Genomic DNA, 10,061 nt, shown 5'->3' with positions numbered 1-10,061 from the left:
TCACAAGGTCCGTTGTGGCAATAAACTTCCTTAACGCAGTGTCGATGGCGCTCTGAGCCATTTTCGTGGTCGATCGAGTGACCCTCGACGATGGACCTGGGCGAGTATCTAAAGCGTCGTTACTATTCGTCCTTGATCGGGCAGCGGTGGACCCTGACCTAAGTGGAGAGCGGCGCGGAGAGACGGATTGGGATCTTTGCAAACGGATTGATGGAATCACCTGTGGTTTTTTGTCGTTTCCTACTGGCATACTCGACTACGGACGTTGCGATTGACCCAATAGTGTTGACACACTTGAATGAACCAATCGACTAGAAATGAATGCGGGCACCCTAGATCTCACGGAGTCGATGAGAACCCCAAATTCGAAGATAAGAAATCCAGCAGCAATTGGAGGAACCGAATCACGAAAACGACTCGGTGACCGATGAATATGCGCGCGTTGTGGCCCCTATCGACACAATATCCAACTCTTAAATTGTTATCCTTGGAATCACACGCCGTAGAATGGGGAACGAAATGTCGCACTGTTAGCGTGGGTGGCAAAAAATACCAAAAAATTATAATAATATTAGTAAATGAGCGGATATATAGCCTTTTCACTGGTTACGTGGGCGAAAACAAATACCAACCAATAATAATAATTTAGTAAATGAACGGATATATAGCTTTTTATTGCGTGGGGAAAAAAAATACCAACCAATAATAATAATTTAGTAAATGAACGGATATACAGCTTTTGCACTGGTTGCGTGGGTGAAAAATACCAACCAATACTAATGATAATAGTAATTTAATTAATGCACTTAATTCAACCAATTCAGTTCATTAATAACTTAAATAACTCAATTAATTAATTAAATAATAATCACTAATCAATTAATAATTATTAAGTAATAATTAATAATTATTAAATAATAATTAATAATTATTAAATAATAAATAATAATTAATAATTATTAAATAACAATTAATAATTAATTAATATAATTGTTATTAATTAATAATAAAATAATAACAATTAAAATCAGACTGATGGGAGTAAAGCACCAGGTATATTGGTTTATCAAGTGCCTGTTCAAGTACGATGCTAGCGACCCTCGCTGCTGTATAAATGTATGACAATTTGAAATATTAACACCGCGCTGCTACCTTTACATATGAATGCATGAAATGTTAAATGCCGAAAATGCGCTGTCATATGGATGTATGAGATGTTAACTGTTGTACAATGTATGTATGTATGTTGTATGAAATGTTAAAATTGTAGAGAGCTTCCGTCGATGTATTGGATATATGTATGTCTGTATGTATGCCCAATCACGAATACTGATGGGCGGCTTTAGTTCTTCGTATAATGTATTTATTGTTGTATTAGTTTGGAATTAAATTATGCACAACATATATTCAATGTATGTACCCAATCGCGAAAAATTTATAGTTGTAGTTTTCCGTGACCTTATAAATATTTTGTTGAGTAAAAAATATAAATAATGTAAGCCAGTAATAATAACAGGGTAATTATGTGTGCGGATATGTGTATGGCGCTGGAGAGCCTTTAGTGGACTGTATTTGGGAATGTGTGTGTGTATATTGTAAATGTAACTTTTTGACAATCGAACAACGAATACGAATATGGACATATGTATGTAGGTAAGTATGAACTGTGGAACTGCGGTAAAGACCGTTTGTCTGTTGATGTAAGAATATGTACCGAGGAAGAACGGAGTAAACGCAGACAGAAATAAAACGGAGTTGGAACTGAGGTAAAGACCGTTTGCCTTTTGATGTACGAATATATGTACCGAGGAATAACGGACTTAATGCAGACGGAAAGATAACGGAGTGGAATTTCGTACTTATCTTCTTTCTCGAAGGGTAATTCGGCTCGTTGGACCAAAATGATTATGTAGCTGGGGCCGGCTGCTCAAGATCCGGGGGTTGAAAATTCGTGGTAAATTGTTCGCACAACAGGCCGTGGCAAGAAGTTGACTTTTGTTGGAGGTGGTGGTGAGACGCACGTCTGGTTTATTTGACTTCACATATGTAACTCTTAAACCTAGCTTATAGAAATAACTCCGCGCTCATGCTTACAGAGCTTTGGAAAAAACGAGAGCGGGAGTGCAGCGGCGATCGGCATATCGCGGTCCCGAACCTAGTTTTACAGAGCCGAGATCGGGTTGCTAAGAGCGGTGCTCTTCGTTCCGCTCTGCCCGGCGGCCGTATAGTGGCTCCTGACCTGAACAAAGGCGTTAAGTCTTTGAAGTGCGTACTACGCGTGGAAATGTAACACGATTTAAGATTATTAAGGTGCTTATAATAATATGTTCTTTATCGACAAAATAGACTTTTACAAAAGTGCTATGTTATCACTTATATAAAAGCCAAAACATCCTTTAAAAGAAACTTAAGCTCGTGCTTCCGGATTGAGTGACATCCAAAGCTCTGCTCCATCAATAGCCATTTATCATAATGCGCGAAAAGTGGAGTTTGGTAGCTCAATCAATTCCTTTTCAAAAATCAAATTTATTACTAATTAGCGCAAAAGTTCGGACGCACCCGCACACACACAGGCCGGCGAACACAGGAGCGCATGGACTTGGCAGGACACCCACACAAGCATGCAAATTTGATACCAAACTGGCAAATTAATTGCGGGTTCGTTTGGGTTGCGCCCCCAAAATGCGACTTTTGCCTGTCGAAGCGATTAGCCTATTGGGTTGCCTTGATATATGTCTGCACTATATAGAGATACATACGAACATATATTCGCCAGCTGCCAGCACAGCAGCCTGAGTGTGTGTATCCTTTGGCTTAGGCACATGCAAGTGGGGGTTGGGCTGGGACGCCGCCATCTCCCCTCTAGATTGGGCGCCATAATTAATAGCAGCTTAACTTATAATTACGGTCGCTGAAGCCACAAACAACCGTTTAAGCCTAATAGTTGAGGTAGCCTGACTTGATACGATTTCGGGGGAAGTCAGAAGCAGTCTTTTGAGTTGGGTCTGTTGCCATTAAGAAGCATCTTGACAAATAGTTTAGCAATATTTAGAGCTGTAGTTTTTTGGTCCTTAGTTTACTCCTACCAATAACAATTGTTTTAAATTCAAACTATCTGAAAAATTAAGTCAAGTTGAATGTAGTTTAGTAGCTGAATCTTTGAAGAGTATTTATGTATGGTATTTAAGTGAGTGAACATTATAATCAATAACATCATTTGAAACGTGAAACTGCATCTGTAACTTACACACTTACAAGATACTCAGTTGAATTTGATTCTCACATTTTGTCGCATGTTTATTTTACGAGTTGTTTGCAATGAATATGTCTTAAAGTTAAGTGAGTTTTATCGCCACATGGGAATTTAGCTTTTATAATTTTTTATTCTTATTTCTATTTTGTATTTCACTTCATCAAATCGGGCGCCCATCGTTCTACATTTTCATGCTGAAAAAGAATCATTTTGTCAGCCTGACAGGTCGAATAATAGCCATTCCTTGGCCAACTGACCCATATATATTGTATGTATCTCTATATGTATATTTCCCGAGCAATTTGTATCTGTAACCAGACAATTCAGCAACCGCAAGTCAATCGACAAGAATAACAGAAAACGAAAACGAAAAAGAAATGCAATACTGAAGTGGAGCGAAAACCCAGATGTGGCGTCAGTTGGTTTTGGAAATTCTCTGGCTGCTTTTTCCGCTTGAGCTGTGCGACTTTAACTTGTCAGACCCGGATTGAAAACCCTCCAGTTTGAAATAAAATTCCCAGCACAATGGCAGCTGCATTGGGGTTAGCTCCAGACCAAGTTAAAATAGTTGGCTTCAATGCCACGAACTTACAGTGTCTGGCTCTTAATATGATTAAACTGGGAGAAATTGTATTTGCTCGTATAAATAAAACTTAAATGTTTATTTGTTCAGCTAAACGCTCCGGCAATCGAGTCTTTTATGCTGCCAAATTTATTTATAGTTTTGTTTGTTTTCATTAGACTTTGCGCGCCTTTTATTGCTCAATAATTTTCCACTGTCGAAGGGGATTTTATAGGTTTTATTGCCAGCTGTTAATACTTTTCCCCTCTGCCCACATTTAATATGTCAATTGTGTACATTAGATACATGTTTTTATACAGATAGATATTCCATAACCTGGTCAAAAAAGCCCTTTCAGCCAACCAGAAAATATTATTTCCTGTCTTTATCCGTGTTTTATTTACAATTTGCAGCATGTTTTTTTCTGTTGCAATTCAATTGGATTGGTCAACGAGAGAAAAAACCTAAAACAATTGCATGCAAATGCATTTAAATTAGCTTTCTTTGTGTGTTTAAATATGGACAACAAATATTTACAAAGAAGGAGGGCAATTTGGGGATTTAAAATTGAAAAGGTGAGCCTGGGTTACTCTTTAAAATTCGCAATCTATACTATATGAAGAAATAGTTATTTAACTTGATTAATTTATTTCACTTCATATAATTTAAAATAATATAAATAAAAAATTAAAGCACTATTATTAGAGTATACATAAAATGTTAAATATATTTACTAAAGAAAGGATACTAATTTTTCCAAATGTCACTTCCTTTGGTCACATAGAAAAATTCATTTATATTTTTAACAGCACTGTTAAATATTGAAGTTGCCTAAACAATAAAACACATAAAAGCAAATTCAAGTGATTAAACACACACACACACAAAAAACGCCTGCTGCGGCAACCAAACAAACTGAAATTGAGCGACCCTTAAAAGCATGCTACATTTTTTGCCAACTAGACAATATGAATTTATGTATACGAACGCCAATGTAAACATGCAGGCGAAAATATTTACTTTTTGCAGTTTATGGTTAGGCAGGTACAACATATTGTTAGAGCCAAACATCAGAAATATGCCCTGCGATCCACAGAGTGTTTATTGGGGTAGGGCATCGAAATAGCCTAGAGGCTGAAACAATTTTTAAATTAAAATTGTGTAAATATTTGCCAGCTAATGGTGGAAAATAGCAGCATATTCTGCCAAGTGCTGAAATATCACACACATCCAATTGAAATTAATCGAAAGCGATTAAAGAATTGACACTAATTGAAAGTCTGGCACAATAACAAAACACAATTCTGGTGCCTCAAGACCCAGCGATAAGGAAATAAATTATGGCCCAAAAGTTCGCGACTTTAAGGCCGACAACTTTAATGTCATGCCATCTAGATGGGCCAGTGGAGCATCTAGCGAGATTTATAAGAAGTAAAATTAATGTGGCAGGGCGTCGGAAAACGCAAGGCGGACAAAAAGAGAGCAGCAATGGAAAACTTGAGCAGCAGCCAGCGATGATTTCCCTGGGTTAGTAGGGAAAAGCCGGGCAGCGGACATAGGGCCGAGGCTTGAATTGGGGGACATTTGTAGAGGGCGATGAGTTCCAGGCCTGAGATTCGAATATATTTCTCTCAAAGCTCCAACGTCGTCGTTGTATAAAAACACAAAAGAAAAAGAGAAACTTTTCGCGCGTAGTTGCCTTTTAAAAGGACCAAAAACGTACCCACTAACTTTGATTTTCTTATATCGTTCGTTTGCTCTTGCCCCAAGATATTTTAGAAGATTTTTTCTTTGTTCAGACTAAGTCGACCTGGTTTTTGGCTTAGTGAAGGTTTTTTGTTCTAGGTTGAAAATACAAATTAAAAGTGTACAAAAGTAGATTCCGTTAAATGAATTAGACAAACCTCAAAAGTACCTAATACATTTTGAAATGTTTATAATTTGCTACACAAGGAATACTTTTCTATTTACTTAGTATATTTTATACGATATAATCTAAGAAATATGAAAGCATTAAGTTTGCTTACAAATACAAGCACTTCATTTTCAAGGGGAAATGAATTGTGTGCTTTTCAAGTTCCGGTTTATTCTTCAAATCTTATAAGTATTGTTTTGTGGCTCAAGTAAATAAGCAAGGCAAACGTCTTTTCCTGGTACCCCCCTTATGTAAACTAATAAATCAACTTGCCATGTATGAAATAAAGTATATTGGTTGGCAGTCTTAGGAGCATTTCCACAGACGGAATTGGATTGCAGCCGGAACACCTGCTCGTTGGCTGGCCGAAAACGAAACGAAATCGTTTAATGGCAATTTTCATGCATCGAAACGTGCAAATTTTCGGAGCTCAACATGCAGACTAGCATGTGCTTCCGGTGCTCCTTATCCCATCCGTGTGTCCTTTCTGGCGCCTTTGTTTATCCTGTTGCCCATCCTGGCCGTGACGTTTTGGCAGTTGTTGTGCGTAGTATTTATCCATCACTGACAATGTCAAATATATTGCCCATGATGAATGACTCTGCGGATTTGATGAATGTGTTCTGCGGCTTGGGCATGGTCCTGGTCCTGGGCCGACAAGCTCTGCCCATAAAAAGAGGCCATGGCAACGCCAAATGATTTATAAAAATTCGAACGGAATGGCATTCAGTGCAGACACGTCACTTTTGATGTAGGCGCTCAATTGCGGCCCTGCCCTTGGCTTTCCCAAATCAAACAATAGCGAAAATGTTTGTGTTCCCGCTCCACGCGTGGCTGTGGAAATATTTGCGGAATTTAAATCGCTGGCCCATGAATCTGACAAATGCCTTGCGATCTTGTTCGGCTCAATCTCATGAGTAATCTCCAGGGATTATCGCGAATCAGAACATTTCCACTTTCCCGATTGCTTTCCACGATGATGCGCCATAATTTTCATTGCCATTATCAGACGCGAATTTCATTTAGCAAGTTTAAATATTTTTACAGCTACAGCCAGTAGAAGGGATAAGATAATGAGAGTTAAAGAAGAAAGGGTGAAATGAAATTATTATTAAGAGCTGGCCGCGGAATGTAATTGCAGTTAATAAAGTTGTTAAAATACTAAATAAATAAGGGGAAACCGGCAGAGAGGAGATGCAATAAAATAAGAAACCGAATGATATAAATTATATATACATATATCCGAGGTCAGGCATGTCAGATGGGCACGTTCCTGTAATAATGGTTGGTCGATTTTAATGAGAAATACGTAAGGATGGGACGTCCTTGCTCCTCCTCTGTCCTCCTACATGTGCGCGGCGAAAGGTCAAAGGGAAAGGAGCTGTGCTCCATAAGTCCATCTTGCCAATTAAAGGACTCCAAGACCCTTAAAGACAGCTCCTACTCGTCCCACATCGTTTGGGCAACTATCTCTCACTGCCCTGCTTGTGTGTCCTTATTTCCTTGTATGAGGTATGAAAAATGTTGCGGTAATTACATTTAATGCAGCACGCAAGTAAGGAATGGGGCAAAGTGAAACAATTCTCATTAAGATTGAGATATGTACATATATGAAGGGGCTGGGACTCTCACTCCGTAAGGTTATTGTTGTGATTGGGCAAATGTTACACGAGAATAATTTAATTTAATCAAACGGGGAGAATTTATTCATAAGTGACAGACACTGAGTTTGACCTGATTAAGTTACTGGAAATAAAAAATTTAATCTTTAACTTGAAAAATTTAAACTGTTGTAATAAATCTATTATTTTAGATAATTCTTTTTTCATAAAACAGATTTAGCTATGCAAAGTGGACTAATAAATTCCTAAAACTATAACAAAAAAATAAACTTTTTATTCGTGTTCCGTGGCAAAATCTTGAAAACCATTAGGCCCGGCCAACGGCTGGTGGCCATTGGGCTATGAATATCGGGGAGCCGAGCCTCATCGTTCCCTCGTCGATGCCGCAAGTGCGTTTAATGATTCAAAGCTAGTCCAGCTAGACCGTCGGATTGGCCATTAACTACAGGCCCCGGCCATGTTTTATGGCCACGGGAACACGTTCAAATTGAATACCAGCGGCCTCTTTGAACCGAAAACTTTTTTCCCAATTTTTAAAACTAAATGGCCGGGAGACCGGGTTGGCAGGCAAATGAGTCCTGGGCTCGTGCATGATTTTTGACAGTAAAATACATTGCGTTGAGAGGGATTGACTTTAATACGAATTTTGTGTAATTTAATTGCGCTCGAAATGGTTGTGCGTGTCGAGTCCTTTCAGTGTCCTGCACTGTCCCGTCCTTGGCCGGTTTCCAAGTGCCCAAAGCCAGAACCAGACCCAGAGCGAAAATGTGATCAGAAAAACATTAATGCGACAATTACGACATTTTTAATTGTTTTCAAGTCGCGCTGTATAGCATTGCGGGAATGACTGTCATCCCTCCCATTGCCACCCGCAGAGTGTCCTTGCCCAAGAATGGGTAATTAAAAACGTGTTATGAAGCAGGAAGGAGTAGCGAAAGAAGTTGGGGAAAAAAACTTGCCTGGTTGGGTAAACACGGAACGCGTTAATTGCCACTGTTGGTCGAAATAAATGTTCACTTTTGGAGAATTTACTGCATAAACCGAATGACTGATGAGGTTATAAATTATTTCCGGCGGCAGTAAACACACAAAAAGGGAACTATAAAGTAAGACCGCGCCACTGTCAATATAACTGGCTAACAAACTTATTGATTTTGGATATCCTGTAATAGGTGCTATTGGTATGATGCTCCACATAGAATTCTTGATTTTAATTCAAGGTTTTCATTTAAAATATAACAAAGAAAGGAAACAAATTTTACAAATCGGAAGCTTATTGCAAAAGTGTAATTTACAACAAAAATATAGGATCCTACTCCTACTCCTACTCCCTTTTATAAACTGAAAATCCCCGGTGTCAGCGAATATCCAACAAATGCAATGGGAATCATCAACAAATTTGTTTTCACCAGAAATTTTTTCAAAACCAAAGGAGGAGGGAGGAGAAGGAAAAAGGAGAAAAGTTGCGAGGAAAATGAGAACTTTAATGGATCAAGTTAACCAACACTGATCAGCAGTGGCTAGATTTAATTTCAAAGTTAATTCTTTAAATATTTCATAATTATATCAGTTTCTTTTTATATTGGTTAAATATCATTATATTTCCTAGTTATTTATGAGACTTTAATTATTTAAAAAACATTTTAAAAAAGGGCTTACATTTTTTTCTACAAGTTATTTATAAATATATTTTAATACATTACAAATGAAAGGGAAAAAATTATGAGTTGAAGAAGTTTGCTTCTGTTTTTTCCATTTATTAAACATTTAACTTTAAAGTTCAAGAATGCCTCTAATATGCTAATTAACTTCACTCAGTAATTATGTAAATAATAATTTAATAAAAACCATTTTCATGCAACTCGACTTTTTTGGGCTTAATTAGGTTTAAACTATCAAAAGATATTTTATTAACAAGTGTTACTTGAATTTAGAACACTAGTTGTTATGGCTGCCACATCCCACTTGATTACAGTCCATCAACCACAAAACACTAGATTAGTAATTTATATAAAAAACACAAAAAAAAAGAAGAAGAATAGGACATTTTTTCTACCTAGGGCCTTGCTTAAGTATAAGGTATGAGAATCGCAGAGGAGGGCGCTCCAGGTACCAACTATGAGAATCTTAAAATTGAATATCTAGAGCGCCCTTCTATGCGATTCTCATACATTATACTTAAGCAAGGCCCTACTTAGGCTAGACGAAGTTTCATTTTCTTCTTCTTCTTTTTTTGTGTTTTTTATATAAATCACTAATCTAGTGTTTTGTGATTGATGGACTGTAATCAAGTGGAATGTGGCAGCCAGAACAACTAGTGTTCTAAATTCAAGTGACACTTGAATTCATTTTCTTCTTCTTTTTTTGTGTTTTTTTATATAAATTATCATACTACGTGGTACAGAGGCTCATCTTAAGTACAGTGTGTGAGAGTCGCAGAGGAAGGCGTTTTGGACTTACGATTGCTTTGGAAATGGAGCTTGCCAAAAATCCTCCAAATATTTTACACAAACTAATTTGTTTTGCGTAAATGTTAATAGAATTACTTAAAATACATTATTATAAATTATTACATTTTCTTGTTATAAAGGATACTTTAAATTCTGTCCAAAGTTTTCTTGATTATTTCCAGCCCTGGCTCTACAGACTAATGTTCACTTTTTGTTCGACCTCTTCTCAATTATAAAAAGCAGAAAAAATCGTATGGAA

The sequence above is a fragment of the Drosophila serrata genome, unplaced genomic scaffold (assembly GCF_035046125.1).
Source record: "Drosophila serrata isolate PLE 108 unplaced genomic scaffold, ASM3504612v1 contig_30, whole genome shotgun sequence".
Taxonomy (NCBI): domain Eukaryota; kingdom Metazoa; phylum Arthropoda; class Insecta; order Diptera; family Drosophilidae; genus Drosophila; species Drosophila serrata.
The sequence above is the reverse complement of the archived record's forward strand: the minus strand, read 5'-3'. Positions refer to the sequence as shown.